Source organism: Ambystoma mexicanum, chromosome 8 (assembly GCF_040938575.1).
Source record: "Ambystoma mexicanum isolate Mex_15411 chromosome 8, UKY_AmexF1_1, whole genome shotgun sequence".
NCBI lineage: Eukaryota > Metazoa > Chordata > Amphibia > Caudata > Ambystomatidae > Ambystoma > Ambystoma mexicanum.
In genome coordinates, this window is record NC_090929.1 from 1108218644 (window position 1) to 1108237286 (window position 18643).

Below are 18643 nucleotides of genomic sequence, written 5' to 3' on the forward strand. Positions count from 1 at the left end.
ATTAAATAATTGCATGTGGGAGACCTCGCTTTTTTATTTTCCACTCACTGCCACCAAGCATGGTGAATATGGTCATCATCAAAAAGATTTGATAACAGAGGGTGGTCATAGCACCAAAGTAGATAAAGCCTTTGCTCAGTATTTGCATCACCGCAATCTAAGCATCTGCTATATCGTGAAGAATTTCAACAAGGGCAGGGGCAACAGATCTATAACACAAAAGGCTAGTTATACAGTTTGAAAGATCTTGCACAGTCTTATACACAGGCAGATGTGTGTAACAACTGAAGATCTATCATCATTACACAGCCGTATATCGTACACAACAAAAAGCAATGTGAGATTACAACGAGTACGCTACAGATGACATGTTTGAAATGACGCTGGGACTTGTGGGGGGGCTTGACACATCCCTATGGCTATTGATTTCCAGGTGTAATAGATACCAGACTACAACATCTATTTAAATGCATGCTAGCCGTCCCTTTCAGCTGCAGCACAAGTTATTTTGTCAGAAAAGGTTTTTAAATGCACACAGATTGCTGGCTCATATACACACAAATATTGTTTGCTATACAGTTGTAGGCAGTCTCTCTATACAACTGTACAGCACCAGTTTAAAAACCTCTGATTTTTAGAAGGTATGCTGAATAGTCTCAGCAATCATCACTTACTACTACCAAGACACAACACACTTTTGCACTACTGGAATTTACCTTGCCAACCGGTGATGGACAATTTCCCATGCAGTACTTGTCTCATATGTGAATTTTGCATCAGTAGTTCTGTGTTTATTCACAAGGAAATTCACCGGTACTTGGGATCTCACACCAAGTGCAACACTCGCAGCACCATTTACATGATCAAGTGTCCTTGCCAAAACTTTAGATCTACATGACTACCTGGAAAGTTTCCACTAGGACAGGTGAACGCTGGCCAAGAATATGTACTGGTGGAGTACCCCTTTGGTTCAACGCTACACAACACACGGGCATTTAAATCATGAATTACAATAGATCATGTAAATCCAGATCCAAATAACTACAACACCACCAATCGCTTTTTGCGACTTGAGCAACAGTGGATTTTCCACCTAAAAATGCATGAAGATGGGCTCAATGAGGACATACAATGGTCAGTAGATGTTTGTACTAATCAGTGGTTCTCCACCTACATCCTGGCAACTAAGCAGCTTAAACGCTTGGCAGAAAGAAGCTGGGGAAAAAATTGCACCAAAATTACTCTGGCTATGTTTAAAGACGCTGCTAACACTATAAAGAGGCTATCCTTAAAGCTAAAAAGAACAAGATGGAATAACAAATCCTTGGGGCAAAACAGGGATCTAGGGAGTTGTTTAGCATCCTGAATGAGCTCAAGGGCAGGACACCTGAGTCGCACATAATCACGGACGATGCATTGTGCCAAAGAATTCACTAACATTTTATTCAGAAGGTTAAACAACATCAATGGTAAATAACAACAAATCCACACACTTCACCAGCTGCAGGTATGGATCATAAGGTCATCAGCACTAAGAAGGACAGTGGGGGTGATGCTTTTGTCTTCAAGCAGGTCACAGCTCATGAAGTGTCAACAAGGTTGCTAAAAATGAAACCCACATCATGTAAGGGCGATTTTTTTCCAGCCTCATACTTCAAGGAATATTTTACACCCATTGCGATAAAACTCACGTCTTTTATTAACCACTCTTTCCAGGAAGGGATAGTACCTGAGCACATCAAGGAAGCTTGGATTACTCTATTGTTAAAGAAGGAGGGTCTAGACCCCAACAAGCCTGTTAATTACCACCCCATAACAAATGTTCCTTACTTGTTAAAGATTATAGACAAAATTGTGTGTACTCAGTATGAAGCCTTTGTAGAGGAGAGGGGACTTTTATCAAAGGGCCAGTCTGGCTTCAGGAAGAAGCACAGGACCGAAACAGCCTTGATGGATGTCAAATCTTGCCTGGCTGAAATTGTGGATCAAGGCAGCCTGCCCATTCTGTTGTTGCTGAACATGTCCACCGCCTTTGATTTGGTGAATCATGATAAGATGGCGGACAGGCTAGCTAAGGTTGGCAACTGTTCAAAGGTGGCAGTGAATTGGTTTAGATCCTTTCTTGGACCCAGGAAGGCCAGGGTGGTAAGGTGGAACTCTAGGTCACAAGAGGCTCAACTTTGTTGTGGAGCAACGCAGGGATATTGTGTCTCTCCTCTGCTGTATAACATCTATTCAAAGCCGCTATTTGATCTTTTAGATGGCTGTCATGATGCATAGCCCCGGGCATCCAGACCACGTCCATCGGCCCCGGGAGCAGGCATCATGTTGCCTTGAGAAAACCCAGCAACCCCTGCTAGGGGCTGTCTGGGTTCAGTCTTGGCGCCTATGGTGCCAGGCTCATATGGGACATCAGTCCTGGCGCCATAGGTGCCAGGCTCATAAGTGCACACTTACCTGATGCAGACCATGCTGCAAGAAGATCCAAGCCTATATGAGGCCTGGAAGGGACTACTTTACCTTAGGGACTATTTTGTTACTCGGGTGTGGTCGGGGAGGAATACCTTACACCATTAAGGCCATTATCAACCCGGTGGCCGTCAAACTGGAATTACCCTCCAACATGCAAATTCATCCTGTCTTTCATGTTTCACTTTTAAAACCAGTTCAACCAGGAACAAGATTAACCAAACTACCAGATCCTATCTTGATAGATGGAGAACCTGAATTCGAGGTGAAAGACATTCTGGACTCCAAGGTGGTTAAATCGAAACTTTTTTACTTAATCGATTGGAAAGGTTACGGGCCACAGGAAAGGTCATGGGAACCTAGTGACCACGTTCATGCACCACGATTAGTGAAGAGATTCCATCGGGACTTCCCAGACAAACCAGGACCAAAGGGAGGAACGACCTTAGGAGGGGCCTTGAGGGGGAGTGCTGTCATGATGCATACCCCCGGGCATCCAGACCACGTCCATCAGCCCCGGGAGCAGGCATCATGTTGCCTTGAGAAAACCCAGCAACCCCTGGTAGGGGCTGTCTGGGTTCAGTCCTGGCACCTATGGCACCAGGCTCATATGGGACATCAGTCCTGGCGCCATAGGCGCCAGGCTCATAAGTGCACACTTACCTGATGCAGACCATGCTGCAAGAAGATCCAAGCCCATGTGAGGCCTGGAAGGGACTACTTTACCTTAGGGACTATTTTGTTACTCGGGTGTGGTTGGGGAGGAATACCTACCTGGGGCTACTTTGAAGGCTATTTAAACCACGCCCCAGGAGCAACACACGCTTCGCGTTATTCTGCATCCAGCAGCGTAACGTTCACCGTGCCAGCAGCAGCATCCAGCCTTCTGCCACGCCCGCCCCGAACCTGGAGCACCTAGAAAGAAGGAAAGAAGCAAAGGTTAGAACAAGAGTATTACCTGATTTCTTACCTGATTCCGGATTCATCGCATCTTCAAACCAGAGGAAAGACTTTGTTTTAAAAGCGTTGCATCGCCAGCAGCAGCACTGCGCCATACTCACCGTTCCACGAAGCATCTCTTCGATCCGGCGCTGTCTCCATCTTTACATCGCCGAATCCCAGCACCTAAGGGGGACAAGAAACAACAAGGTGAGCAGAGAGGACAGACAGAGACAATCTCTTTAGCCGCCATATGCTTACCTGATTTTACCGCCGGAGGTATAATTCATCAGCACGCCACATCTTCTTATGCTGCACCTGAAAGATAAGGAGAAAGCAGCAAATTTAACCCTTGGCATTATTTACCGGACAGTGTTGTGTAACACAGACTTTTACCGGAGCGCTTTCAGCTGTCAATCTTCTTATTGGGTCAAAGCTGCAAGATAAAAGAGGAATTGGACAGGAATGAACTGCAGAGATTTTGAACTCTTACGAACTATATGCTTACAGCTCTTCGCCAGGACCTTTTGGAGTCAGGATTCGTCTACAACTCTTCCAATATCCTCAGGCCAGTGAAGTAACTGGTCATCAACGCGCCCCTGCGTGCTTCGCAGGATGGAGGGCTCATCCTTCAAGAATATAAGGTGAGATTGCTGAGAGGGCGCTTCAGAGGTGATTAGTGGGGAGGACAGTGGGGGTGCTATCACTTGAATCCACAAGTGGCTAAATCCATCTCTCCACTTGTAGGAGAATATTTCTACGGGTCAAGCTGACAAGATTAGGAGGGCAGATCCAGTCAGTCATCGCTGCACTACGCATCACGTGGGTGGAGGCCGCAGCAGTCCGGGTCAGACCGACGCCCCTGTGGGAGCCAGGTGAGCATAACAATGGCCTAGGTGTCAAGTTCTCTAATTATGCTGATGACACTCATTCTGGAACTTTCGGGATCTTATGAAGCCAACTCGCTGATGGTCAGTCAGATTTTCGACGCTGTCAAAGTATGGATGGAGAATAACTCACTGGCTCTGAATGACAAGAAGACTGAGTTGTTGATACTCTCCAGCACGGTAAAGTTAAAGAAACTAGACACCCAGTATGAGACCTTTCTAATAGGGGGTGCTAGAATTCAGGTCTCTAACTATTTTAAAACCCTAGGTATTGTCTTTGACTGTAACTTAAACTTTAGTAAACATGTGTCTCTCTTAAGCTCCAGCTGTACCTACATGATGTAACTGCTCTGGCACATACAACCATATCTGTCAGAGGAAAAGAGAGCTTTGGTAGCCACATCCACAATAAACACTAGGTGGACTATTGTAATGGGCTATTAGTTGGTACCTCACAAGCTAATGTGAAATAATTGCAGACCATCCAGAATGGGGACGTTAGAGCTGTCTGCGGCATGAGGCACAGAGACCACATCACTGAGGCCCCAGGAAGCTACATTGGCTCCCCGTTCAGCAGAGGATTTGTTTCAAACCATCCTGTCTGGTTTACAAATGCCTTGTAGGTGATGCCCCGGCTTACCTAGCTCCACTTTAGCTCACAAACTATGAAACTGCCACATAAGCGTACTCTACACTCTAACAACAAAGATTTTCTAATACAGCCTTGTTTCACACTGAAGTGATTTGGAGGCCTGAGCTTTAATGCCTGGGCTCCAAGGGTCTGGAATGACCTTCCTCACTCCATCAGACAGCTGCCGTCAACTGCTCAGTTAAAGAAACCTTTGACAACGTATCTGTTTGATGCAGAAGGAATTTAGGATTCCCCTCTCCTTTCCATTGACCTTCTATCACTGCTTATGACCCTTTTTGTGGTGTTTTAGTTTGTTTCATCTTTTGAGTGCCCTGAGGCCTGCGTGTATTTTGGGACGATAGAAAAATTCTTAAGAATAGAATAGAATAGTCATGATATGAGACCTTGAGTTCCATTTTGGGTGAAACATTGGTTAGCTTTAACTCTGTCTCTCCATTTTTTTTTATCCCTGACACGTAAGATTTCTTCCAGTTGCATTTTCAAATTGTTATTTTTTACTCTCTATCCGGTCCTTTAGGTGATTCTTCCACCCTTTCAGTCAAACAGTATATTCACTTTGCCATTAGATTTTGTTGTCTCATACTGGCTACTATGGGCCTTTGCAACTATTGGATTTCCCGGTTGTTTATCCTCTTTAAAGGTGGCCACCACTATTGCTCCATTGTATGAACCACCAGTAGCACGTTGCACACGTTACTTCTGCAGATCATCAAGGCTGTGTCTCTAAACCTCTTTGATGTGCTTAAGGCTGCACAAATCCTTTGGTTTACTGCAGGATGCTCAGCATCACGCTATTAGGTAAGTGCGGTTTTCTGCCCACCCACTTCTTGAGTGACTTCTATAATTTTCTGCATTCTATCTAGTACTGACACATGCCCTTTTCTGGTTTCCTAGCCTGTTAGTGTTTGCACTTACTCCTGTGAACGCATCTTGTCACAAACCCATATCCATGTACTCTGTGCCCACAACATGGAAGTCAGTGCTTTTCACAAACTTGGTCACTCTATTATATCTGTCCCTTGATTGGAAGTTTGACTGATTTATTTTGGTTTCCATTTGCTTTCAGACCTAGCCTTGTACGATGTGCGGCACTGGCCAGAGGATGGATCTCCAAAACGAATTGAAATTCAAATGTTGTTTTCCCTTGTCTAAAGTGATTTTATCCAGACAAGTAGGAACTAATATACTTGATACTTGCATCTACAGAAAAGGTGTGCAGATGTTTGCCCGTCTCACTTGAACCCTTGGTCACCATGAAGAACGCTTGGCCCTTGAAGTTGTTTGGCCCTCTGAGGCTGAAACTCAAGTAGGCCACTCCTCGACTGGATAGATATACTCTCCGCATTCATGTGGGTGGGATAGAAGCTGAGTCGGCATTACCTACCCCAATGTTTGGAATGAACTTTCCACATATAAAATGTATCTGTGCAGAAGCAACATACAAATGTAACTCCAGGTGTAATTTCTACTAGGTTTTTAGTTGTGTTTGGCTGTCTGCTTTTTGTAATCCTTCCATTTTTATTCTCCACTTGGTGGTCTCGGTAGCACATTTGGTGTGTCTTTTGTGTTCGGAGATGGGCATGGTGTTACTTTTGTGCCAACAGACATATATTTATGCTCTGTTTTATTTAAATTATTTTTTCTATTACCTCTTTTTTGTATTTGTCTATTGAAATTAGATATTGGTTTGAAGAATTGCTGAATCACTTATAGGTTTTCAATATTTTCTCCTACTCTCTTTATTTCTTGCCACCTAAAAGTAATTTTCGCTATCATACATTTTGTATTATGAGGACCTGGTTTCTTTTGTCTTTGGCTAACCTTGATCCCACTTTTCAGGTTCTTTTTAAATAATTGCATGTGGTGAACCTCGGTTTTTGTTTTCCACTTACTGCCACTGAGCATGGTGAATATGGGCATTGTCGATGATTTGATGACAGAGGGTTGTCAGTGCACCAAATTACAAAAAGCCTTTACTCAGAATTTGCATCACAGCAATATAAGCATCTGCTATATCATGAAGAATTTCAATATGAGTAGGGGCAACAGATCTATAACACTAGATGCTAGTTCGATAGTGTTACTTAAAACCCCTATGATAAGCAACAACTAGCCATGATAGCTCAACAGAAGTACCCGTCGAAAACTCAGTTCTTTATCAAGGCTTTTGAAGACGTGACCTGTAAACACTGTGGATATCTGCTGGTTCATTTAAAAACAACTACTCTTGAGAATTATTGATTGCACATCAATATATTTCCACCCAGTCTACCCAATATCTACATCCCTAAAAGGCATCTAAAATATCTAGGAAACACCCGTAACCACAGTATCACGTCCGTAGCTGTTAGAGCTTTCAGCATGTCGGCACGCATACAGAGAAACATTGCGCTGCTCAAAATGCTTGTATAAGCCACCACCCGGCAGCACAAGGCCATTCTAGCTACAGCCTCTGACGATCTGGTGGCCGCTATTTGGGTGATTACCCAGAACACTGTCCCCCTAACATAACGCCAAGTAAGTGTGTTGAAAATGAAGGGCATAATCAAGAAACGGGTTAATAACTGTGCATCAATATGCGCTAAAAGAAAAGTGTTCTTGCAGGCTGGTGGATTCATAGGGTCTCTCATAGGCATAGCTTTACCACTAACCACCGGATTGCTCAGGGGTCAGTGATGGAGCATACACACAAAATGTATTTGGTGGACAAGTGCCAATTGGAAAGACTGGCTCTCACAGTCCCACAGGATTGGGATATATATGGAAGGTTGCCACCATGATAAAGCCAACTTATACATAGATATTCTACATAAATACTTAAAATCACGCTAAGCATGGCGATGCAGAAAAGAACATGCTAACGTTATACATGCCACCTGGTAAATCTAGCAGTGTGAAGGTTCCACAAGCAGTAGACCCTGTTATGACGGACGTTGTGAATACACTTAGCCAGCGCTATAATCCTCATGTGGAACAACTGCTACATAAAATGGAGCTTGAAAAGGATGTGGCGGCATGGACCAATAGGTGAGAATTCATTGACCGAGGTCAGGTTGTCGGTCAGGTTGTAAGGGGCTCGAACCTGCACAATCTACTACAGGGTATTATAAGTCAACAACCAACATCTATAAAAATGCCCCCAGCAGCTGGAATGAGTTCATGCAAGCAGTTGCTGATTTAAATATCCCTACATCCATTGCATGTAATGTTACCCAATGACGCCTTCTGGAGAGGTTGTAAGCTGCTCACTGCGCAACCCCACAACAACAACACAGTCCTGTAAATACACCCAGACCAGCCATCCCTTTAAACAGATCCCTACCACTCAGCACTGAAGCAAGTTGGCCTACTTGGGGCTTTAAAGACTCTTTAACCACTGCATTGCACAATTTATTTTAAGTAATTTTATTCATACAAGATAACACTAGATAGAGCACACACATCTGCATTTCTGACACAGGGAAAAAAGTCTGCCAGATGTATAAAAGCTGTACAATGTCTTATTGTTAACAAATCCATTTGATCATTTTGCTTGCAATTGTTCAAGTACACTTTCAAAACAGCCGACAGCAACCGCCATTCCGACATTTGTCTGATAAAGAATATGCAGTGTTTTCTGCCTGTAAAATGGCTTTAGAGTCTTGGACCGGCTCAGTAGTATAACGTAATTACTTTGAAATGATTTTCATGTAATCCATTAAAACACCAGCATATATGGGGTGTCACAGGAAGTGTGACAAGCTGTCAAACACTGTCAGCGTCTCCCTGTTCAGCCACAGAGTTATGCAATGCATTCCGTCCCAGGCTTGTGGATCTCTGTTCACCACCAGGCTAACCGAACGGGCGCGGGGTAGTTGCATGGGACATGTATTGTAATTAGCTAAAGTATGGTGTGGAATTCCACTCCTGTGGAATTCCACACTCCATGTTTACACTCTATGTTCTATTGTGGTGTTTTGAAAACAGCAGTTGCTGGGACTCTGAGGGAGCAGGGACGTTACTTTCTGGCTGGTCAATAAACCTGCTTATGAACCTACCTTACGTCTCCATGCAGGAATCCTTTAATCATTAGACTATCCATTATATATCAAAAAGTATGTTTCGCTCCATGTTGATCTTGAGAACGCTATCAAAACGCTCCAAATTAGAAGGGAGTGCATAGCTGCTAGGTTTCCTTCAAACTTTACATCAGCTTGTAGGTTTCCACTCCTCATTAGGTTAAAATGGCCAGACGATGCATTGTCGGGTCTTAGATCGAAGGCCGGTAGCGTGTAGCCGCATAGTCGTTGCATGGCAATGCAACCTTTGCATCAGGCATGTGCTTCCCCGTAATAGACACCAGTCTCATGTACTCCATGATTATATTCTGAATTCTAAAGTTAGGGGCTTATGCTTTGGCTGGGATCAAGACACCATCCTTATGCAACGCTGCATAGATCATGTTGTAGTGTTTGACATCGAAGGCTTTCGAGCGTATGTACCTGTGAGCAACGCTATTTCAACAATTCCCATGATGATTATTTTGGGGAGCTGCTCCAGGAAAAGGTTGTCTTGACTGGTACCCTGGCTACTGGTAGGAATGCTGAAGACTTTAAGAGCCACCCTCTTAACAGGGTACTTCTTCTTATATATTTGCAACGCCTTTGCATGTGCCAGTCTAATGGTTGGGGAGACACTCACACATTTAACGGAAAAACTAGCCGATATGATGACTAGCTTGTACAGTTTGGCATTCCCGCTGATGAGACAAAAAGTATCTGTGTTTCAGAATAGTTGCACGTTAAGGTCAAAACCGTTAATCAATAGTTTGTCCAGGAAGAAAAGGTCAGAATGTAGGTGTCCTAGTAAATTGAATATTCTGCTGAGCCTGGCATTGAGGGCTCTCTTCACAAACCCTATGTTCTCACCATCCAGAACAGTAGTGTTAAACTGCCCCGCAGTATTCCTGTAAAAGAGACCGGCTGAGAGCTGGTTTTCCAAGGCATCAGGGCCATAATTGAATATGCTTCCTATATAAGCCTTGTAGGCATACATATTATCACTCTGTCTTATCATTCAATCGCCCAGTGTCACGTCCACCTGGTTGACCATTGTGACTATGGGATGTGCGCTCGTTAACACTTGTGCGCCAACCGAGATGTTGGTGCCATCAGCATTTGTTATTTCACCAGCTAGATGCAGTAGTGTGTCAAACAAATGCAGATACATGTCGGTTGAACCCGATACAAAGAATTCGATGGGGACTAGCAGCGATAACACAGCCAGAGGCGACACCATCATGAAAAAACTGTTCTCGATGCTGGTTTGGGTCAGCGGTTCACAGAAGAGATCAAGCTCCGATTTCACCCACTCCCAGAGGAGCTGTGTAAGAAGGCCATTGTTCTTTAGAAGATATCAACGCCCTTGTTTCTTTTAGGGGTAGCACGCTTCTTCTTAGTCTGACATCTACGGCGTGCCCTCAAGCTATTTTTCATAACGGGTTTCAGTGGTCCACATCAATAGGATGTGGACCTCTTTCTCTTAACACTCCTACGAGGTCTATAAATGAAGCCTGATCCATCCTGTCCCTCCTTTTCTGCTTGGCAAGATGATTGGCAACGGCTGTTATCTCACTCCCCATTACATCTTTTGCAATACTGCTGCCAGCTGTTTTCACTTGTGGTTTAGCTAGTTCAAAGCCACGGTGAAGAAAGGGCATTGCGTTTCTGAAGAGACTTATAAAGATACCGCCGAGCCCTGCTCCATAGATTACGAGGCTCCCACCAAAGTATGGCTGGTCGCCGTAGCCGGCTTGGATCCTATAATATTCCATATAGGCCCTGGGGTCCCCATAGTTCTTCACCACAGCCATTGTAACACTGTTATATTAGTCTCTGAGCCGCAGTGGTCTGAAGTGCAACAGCAGCCAGATATTCCCATATTTAAATGCTACAAAATGTCCTTGATCGCCTCCTATCTGGATGTTGATTGTAATTTTAAAATGTTATTTAAAATGCGCTCATTACCAGGAGGACCCTATGATATATAATATATAATATATATAAGCACGGACCCGGGGATCGAACTGGTGTTGCTCCAACTCATCTTGCTTCCAAGATGAGGGCGTTGCCCCTGAACTATCCTCCAAAGACTGTGTAGAATATTTTTTTTACAAACAAGGATGTAAACAGGTTTGCTGTATTGAATGTTCACAATATTGTTGTTGTTACCTCTTATCTCCAGGATAATGGTGCATAGCTATCCCCCATCCTTTGATACTCCCGCGTGAAGCCCGCGGGAGAAAGGGCGCGGGTGTTTGCGGCCCGCAGGGTGTTTCGCTTGGCCCAGGAGGGCCTCCATACAGAAGCCACGCCCCCTCCACTACTTCTGCTCGCCTCCCGCACCCGCCAGGGTGAAGCCCGCGGGAGAAAGGGCGCGGGTGTTTGCGGCCCGCAGGGTGTTCGCGGATCCGTGGGGGATCAGACTGACCGGCCTATAACGTCCTGGACTGCTCCGTGGGTCTTCAAGGTGAGCAAAAGCCAGCCATCATTATCCCTGCCTACCTTCCTTTAGAGTACCTGAGGTCCTCTGTAACAGCCAAGCCCACAAGCCCTCAACAAGCCCCCAACAAGATTCTTACGCGGGTCAAGGGCGCGGGGTGTTGGTAGTCCGCGGAGAACGTTGTCTGTCCCTGGAGGGACCTCTTAAGAGACACCTAAGTGACAGCCATCAAGCAACCCCAAATCTAACTGCTGCCAAGGGGGGACAGAGATCGTCGACCATGACTCTCCTAAAGTCTCTAAGGTCCATGAAGTCTCATGCTGAGCCAAGGAAAGTTCCCTCTGTTTTGCCCCTCCCCCCCCCCTCTTGCCTCACGTCTGCTCCCCATGTCAACGGTCCTAAATCGGATCGCAAGATACTGGTTGTCAGGAGACAGCGCCAACAGGGTCATACAGTCAAACCCCCCAACTCGGCCCCCTTGAATTCCGATGAGGTCGAGCTCTCTACACCCCAGTTCCCCACGTTACCCAGTGCCTTAATTGGGATTCCTGTATCCGACCAATCCTGTTTCGAGCAAGAGCAAAAGGGGGAACAAGAGTGGGAAGTGGCCGGGCCTGTAACATTGGAAAGCAGCTGTCCTCTATCAAATCCTACCCCCGGAACCCTCAGCATGGTCCCTATCCCAGTCCCTTGCTCTAACCCTGGCTCTTGCACAGAGGTGGGCCCGTCCAGCTCCACCCCTGACTGCTCACCCAACGAGGGCAGCTTGCATCCTTGCAGTTCGCCTATTGTCACACCCCCGCTGAATTTATCTTCTGATCATAGCAGTCTCTGGAGCGATTATATGTCATCGTTAAGCCCTTCAGTCAGCTCGCTTTCTCATCCATCCTTACTCGGGGCTCCAAAGCAACAACCTGATGACCCCAATTCCGCTGTAAAACAAGCCACTGACCCCCCAATTGGGGGTGATTCCACAGCCAGGGTGTGCAATTGTGTATGCATCCAAGTGTTGGCTGAGTTGGCAGTTATTAAAAATCTGCTCTCAGTCCTCATAGGAATGCAGGGGGAAAAGCAGTGCGAGGGGGAGCCCTGTAATATTTCAATAGCTCGCAAAGGGCCCATCGTCTCACCCATGGCCCACCCCCTGGCACACCATCAGGAACAGGCCCCTATGTCACCCACGTTCACTGAACCTTGCTCTAGCTTGGTGCTTGGGAATCTACAAGCAGCCAAGGGTATTAACCCCAGTACTTGTGTTAAGCCTAGAGTGTCCATGGGGGTGCCACAACCTAAGGTAAAATCTATATCTCGGGAGGACACTGCACCAAGCAAATCGGGCCCTAAACGCCTCATCCCTGGAGAGGGGAGAGCCTATGGCCCGTGGCGTAGAGAGAGGCTACCTCCACCCTATGGCCTAGGCCGGACCGGACAAGCTACCATGTACCTGCATGGCGTACCCAGGTTGGCAAGGGACAGGAAGGAGTCGAGGGATGCCCTCCTCAACAAAAGTCTACATTGGCTGCGGTCCGTAAGAGGCTGCTCTTTTGTGTCCAGGGAATCCTTGGCTGGGTGTCGCAGAATGCCAAGAGTGGATAACCAGCAGGGTGACATTGTGGAACTTGCATTTTGGGACTTGGGAGTGGCAAGGGCGGTCCTAGGTCAACGTGGGGGGTCTAGTTGGTCACCTAGGAGTGGTATTCTAATTAGTAGTCATCCTCAAATAGTCCCTGAGTGCCCCCCGAGGTTGACCTTGAGACCCTCCCCCCTGTCCGGTGCTAACCTCACCCCTTTGGGACGTCATGGGTCAGGTTCCTTGGGGGACAGGCCCTTGTAATGGGGGACGTCTTGATGATAATGGGGCTTCTAGTTTTATTTATCTCCCTCCTCAATGATTTTTGATGGGGTGCATTCTGTTATCTCTTGGAATATTGAATGTAATTGTTTTTGTATGATGTTTTTTGTGTTTGATGGATTTCCTTCGGAATCCGAATAAACTTGTTGACTGACTGATACTCCACTATATCACTGTAGAGCAGGAAACTGTAAAAACTACTGTTCATTTCAGCTCGGTTGTAGTCCCATGGTTCTACACTTCCAACGTATTGCACGGTTCCCAATATGTTACGCACTCTCCCTGTTGTTGAAAACCTGACAGATGCGTCTGCCCATGAAGAAAAACATTCTGCTGGTACCAGTCTAGATGTAACATTGGATCACTATACTCTGGTATAGTTGATATGCTTTTGCTGATGACTCTAACAAGATCCTGTATATTTGGGTAATACCTCTCAGCAAACCCCCGGTAAAAGCCTCAGTGGGGTTTTCATTTTATGGTGAATGTGGCTTCTCCACTGCATAAAGTATCCCATGAACAGACATATTGAACTTCTGTGAGCACCACAGTCCACTGTCCTTCCAAATGTAAAGGTTTGGGCAGCTTCATGTTGAAATTGCATATTTTGTTCTCTGGGAATGTATACACGGAGGCGTTCCTGGGGAGCATAATGTAAAAAGGTATAGGCTCCATGAGTTTCCCCGCTGTACACCCATGATTGGCATCCACTGAACATTTGAATTTCACAGGACACCCCAACCATTTCAATAGATATTGTGTCTTAGGTCCACAGCCTTTACTAGTTATAACTTTTTCTATTCTATAAACTCAGTGTTGGTCTTTGCTGACATTATGGATCTCCTCCCTATATAAAACACCTTGAACAGCTTCCCCATGGCAATTGATTAGTCTGTATATATATATATATATATATATATATATATATATATATATATATAAGGACCTTCCCGAAGAGCCACTCGATCTATAATAAAGATCTCCTTGCTGTACTTCTGCTCATACGCCTTTGTAAAGATGGATTTGAATTTCAAGCTCTGCACATGATCTCCCATTCTAAGGTGAGTTGTGTCTCCTTTTCAGAAATTCTTTTGGCATACCGGTTTTTAATAGATCATTGTCACGTGTTGTTGTACACATTTATAGATACAGGTAACACGTCCACATATCTACAGGTGTTTTGAGCTGTGAAGAGCTGTGTTTTAACAGTTTGTATGAAACATTCTACAATAGCGGCGTTAACTCCAGAGTGTTTTATGAAATGATGTACCCCATGTTGTTTTAGAAGGGTCTGTCGCAGTTTATTTAGAATCACCTTTCCGGGTCTATCCGTAGTTTTGCGGGTACTCACCCGCTGTTAAATATGTGTTTAAAAGCCATCACTACACTGGGGCCTGCTTGTCTTTTAAGGCCTCAACATAGGCATATTTTCATAGGACATTGATGATGGCTAGGATATATTGGAAGCCACCATTGTCCCCCTGGACGTGGCCTATATCCAGAAGATTCGCCTGCCATTGTTGATCAATCTCAGATACCATGTTCATTCGTCATTTAAAATATTTTCGGACAGTCTTGTGTAGTGCCTAGGACTCCTGATCCGAAATCCAGGTCTTGCCAGCACTCCTTAAAATAGTCTCACCATCGGTTCTCAGTTTACGAAAGACCCTTCTGCACCTCCATAAGTACGCATACCCCTGTCATCATAATATGTTTTGGACAGCTTTATGTGGGACATGTTCATTCCATAGCCCTTAGACATAAAGACACGACTACATTATACAAACAACAGATTTTTACTAACATTTACAACATCAGATTTGTATTCAAATTTCTATTCACACTGCATATCAGGGGTTGTCAGATGCTGTACAGTTATCAATCGGGCTACAAATTCTGCAATTTGTGCAATTACTTGATACACAGCCGGCCATTCACTGCATCAATAAGCAAGCATGCACAGTATAGCTGTAATTGATAAAAATTCATAAAGCTCCCTATCAAACAACCAATATCCTATATTGGTTATGAAATAATGTTGCATGTCGTACACATCCAGTTCCAATGAAATCCCACAGGTGTCCTTAAAATGTCAAAAAGCCCTTTGTAGTGATTTTGCCAGTAGTTTTCCATTGTAGGGTGGCATCTTGTGGAGCATATGTTCGAAATACAGAGAAAATTATTACATTCACATCTGCATGCATGCAGTGGTGTTTCTAGATAACACAACAGCCTTTGATGCTTTTTAAGTAAACCCAACAGTAATTGTTGTACAAATCCATTGTACACATCCAACCGTTTTCTCAATTATACCTCTAACACACATCGGACACCCCATCTAAACTGTTATTTTCAAGTGGGGATTATTTGTGGCTTGAATAGCCCACTACATTTTAGACATGCATTGTTCTGCCCCTTTCCTAACCATTAGGTAGGTTAACAGCTGTATTAAGTGCATCATTTTTACAAGATGCTTAGGGCTCAACATGTAGCATATTTTACGTAATGACTTATCTGTATGTCATATTTCCAAACATTCATGGTGCACTATCTTTGAAAGTGTTCTTTTAAGCAGGTTTTCACCACAATAATTGTGAAGCCCTGAATTGCTAGGATATCAACTCAGGTCATAGCTGATGTGTCTGCATTGTCTTTAACACTAACGGGTTTTCAATTTGATTTGAACAGCAAATACAATAAATATTGACACTGTCTACTGGGGGCGTGGCTAACCAGCCATGTAGAAGGACGTGCTTGAAAGAGCTGCTCTAGGGATCCGACATCAATTCGTATAAACATGCATTTCGAATGAACAGCCGATTCCAAGAATGAAAACACGAGTATGTAAGCAGATGATCCACCACTACTAGAAAAACTGAGCTGATCGAGTGAGCAGGAGAGGTGAAACTGACACCGAAGCTGTCGACAACACGGCAACAAAATATCCAAGAAGGCAGTGGACAAAGGACGGGCGTCTGCAATGACAAGATTGGCTGAATGAGGCCCGACTGAGAGGTGAATGCGGAGACATTGTATCCTGTAGGTCGCGTGGACCTTGGCTCTTAGAACGGTGAGCGGCAACTGGTAGCGAGATCGAGCGCTACCGTGTTAAACACAAACAACGGGCGGACCCAGGTGTTGGGTGCAGGAGCTGCACGCCGATAAAGGTGGGGACCGGTGTCTGGAGCCTGCGCAGCCCCCTCAGTCAAGCGGCTCCCTGCCGTTCGCGTATAAAAGCAAGTTGAATGCGCTGGGGCCGCACGATAACAGCGGAGGAGCGGCGGATGGCCGAAACAACTTCCAAAATAATGCTGGTTCCGAGCATGAGCGTCGGACGCTCCAGTAATACAAGGGGGCACCCGTGCAGACAAAACTACAGCATTGGGGCCTGCTAAGAAAGCGATTTCCCGGGTGACAATTGGAATGGAACAAAGGAGTTACACAGCTGGCTGGGTGTCATTCCTACACGGTAGGCGTTTGGAGCCTGAGATCATTGCGCGAGCGGCTCCTTGCTGCCCGTGTGTAAAGACACGTTGAATGCGCTGGGGCCGCATAATAACAGCGGAGGTGCGGGGGATGGCCAGAATGTTTCCCGGGAGTAATGCTGGTACCGAGCATGTGAGTCAAGCGCTCCAGTAAAACATAAGGGCACCTGTGCAGGCAAACTGCAGTATTGTGTCCCGCTGAGTCAAGCAATTTATTGGGCGTTTGCTCAAACAGAACAGAGGAGCTGCATAGATTGCTGGGTATTGTTCCTGCACGACAGGCATATTAAAAGCTAAACAATTGAAGGGAAGAAGACTACTAAGGATACAGGCAGCTGTGTACAACAAAGAGCCAGGTGAACAGGACAAAGGAAAAGCGTGCTTTCCATGATGCAATAAAACAGAATGAAACGTGGGAGGTCACAACCCACTCGAGAACTAACACAGCAACACACGCGTAAATAGAGGTTTTCCTGAACAATTGACCCAGACTCGGAATACAGCTTTGGGGCAACATCAAATCAGAGGAGCAAGATTGATACATCTGAGACCGAATAACCTCCGACACAAGCTGCGGCTCCAAGATGACTGGCGAGGGGCCATAAGTAAGAACAAGAACAAGCAATCTATAATGGAATCATTTGCCAAGACGCAACTATCTCCAGTGACCACGGCGCCTAAAGGCGCGACAAACCCATCAGATTCTGGCTGCCATCACAGAACTGAGAGATTCATGGGGGATAGCGATGGTGGACCTGCGCACCTCCCTGGAGGCCAAGATAGACGCAGTAGGCATTGACGTCGCCCTGCTACGACAAGATGTCAGGGGGTTGGCAGAGAGAAGAAGCAGCTTGGAGAGTGCGGTGAAGATCAACTCGGATACTAGCGCCAACAATGCAAAAGAGGTTCATGTACTGAAGCAGCAGGTAGCTAACCTGGAGAATCGTGCGGAGGAAGCGGAAGGAAGAGCTAGGAAGAATAAAATCCGCTTGGTTGGCCTGCCGGAGGGAGAGGAAGTCCACGACCCTACAAACTATGTTGAAAACCTACTTTTACAAAAAATAGGGGCCGAAAAACTTTTGCAAGGATTTGCAGTGGACCGTGCACACAGAGCGCTTATGAGGAAGCCAAAGCCGGGGGCTCCCCCCCGAGCAATAATAGCTAAAATACTGAACTATAAGGATCGCAAGAGGATATTGGAATACTTTCGCAAAGGAGGAACGATTGAAAGGGCTTCATGTAACATCACAGCGTACCCTGACTACACAATGTTGGTCCAGAGACAGCGGTATAATTATGTGGCAGTCAAAAGGAGGTTACGCTTAGCGGGAATAAAATACATGCTTCTGTACCCTGCGAAATTGAAAGTGCTGCATAGAGGCAAGATGCTTTTTTCCACAACCCTGAAGAAGCAACGACATGGCTAGACCTTCAAGGTTGCCCAGAACCAGATGCGGAGCAAGCTCGAGAGGAGCATGATTAGTGATGGGGACATTGCAGGTACATGGATGTGACACAAAGCAGATACCTCAGCAGAAATAATGATAGTGATTATGAGTAATGGATGCAATTGGGTAAAGTTGATATTTAGCGGGGACACCATTGACCGTATTGAATTCAAAAGACTTGAATATGGAAACGTCTATATATGCGTAGAATAGACAGTAAAATGCATTTGAACTATAGAAAGTAGGAGCGGCAGGACGAAAGCACTCTACCCCCCTCAAGTAATAGTAGTAGTTGTAGCAGGTTAGCCATTAGGGCAACCTCACCCTGCGGAGCTTCGAGTACAGGTGGGAGCCAGAAAGACCTAGATGCGGGGGTGCCTGAGATCCAGGGATGGAGCTGGGGAACAGTTAATGGAGGTGATGTTGGGGAC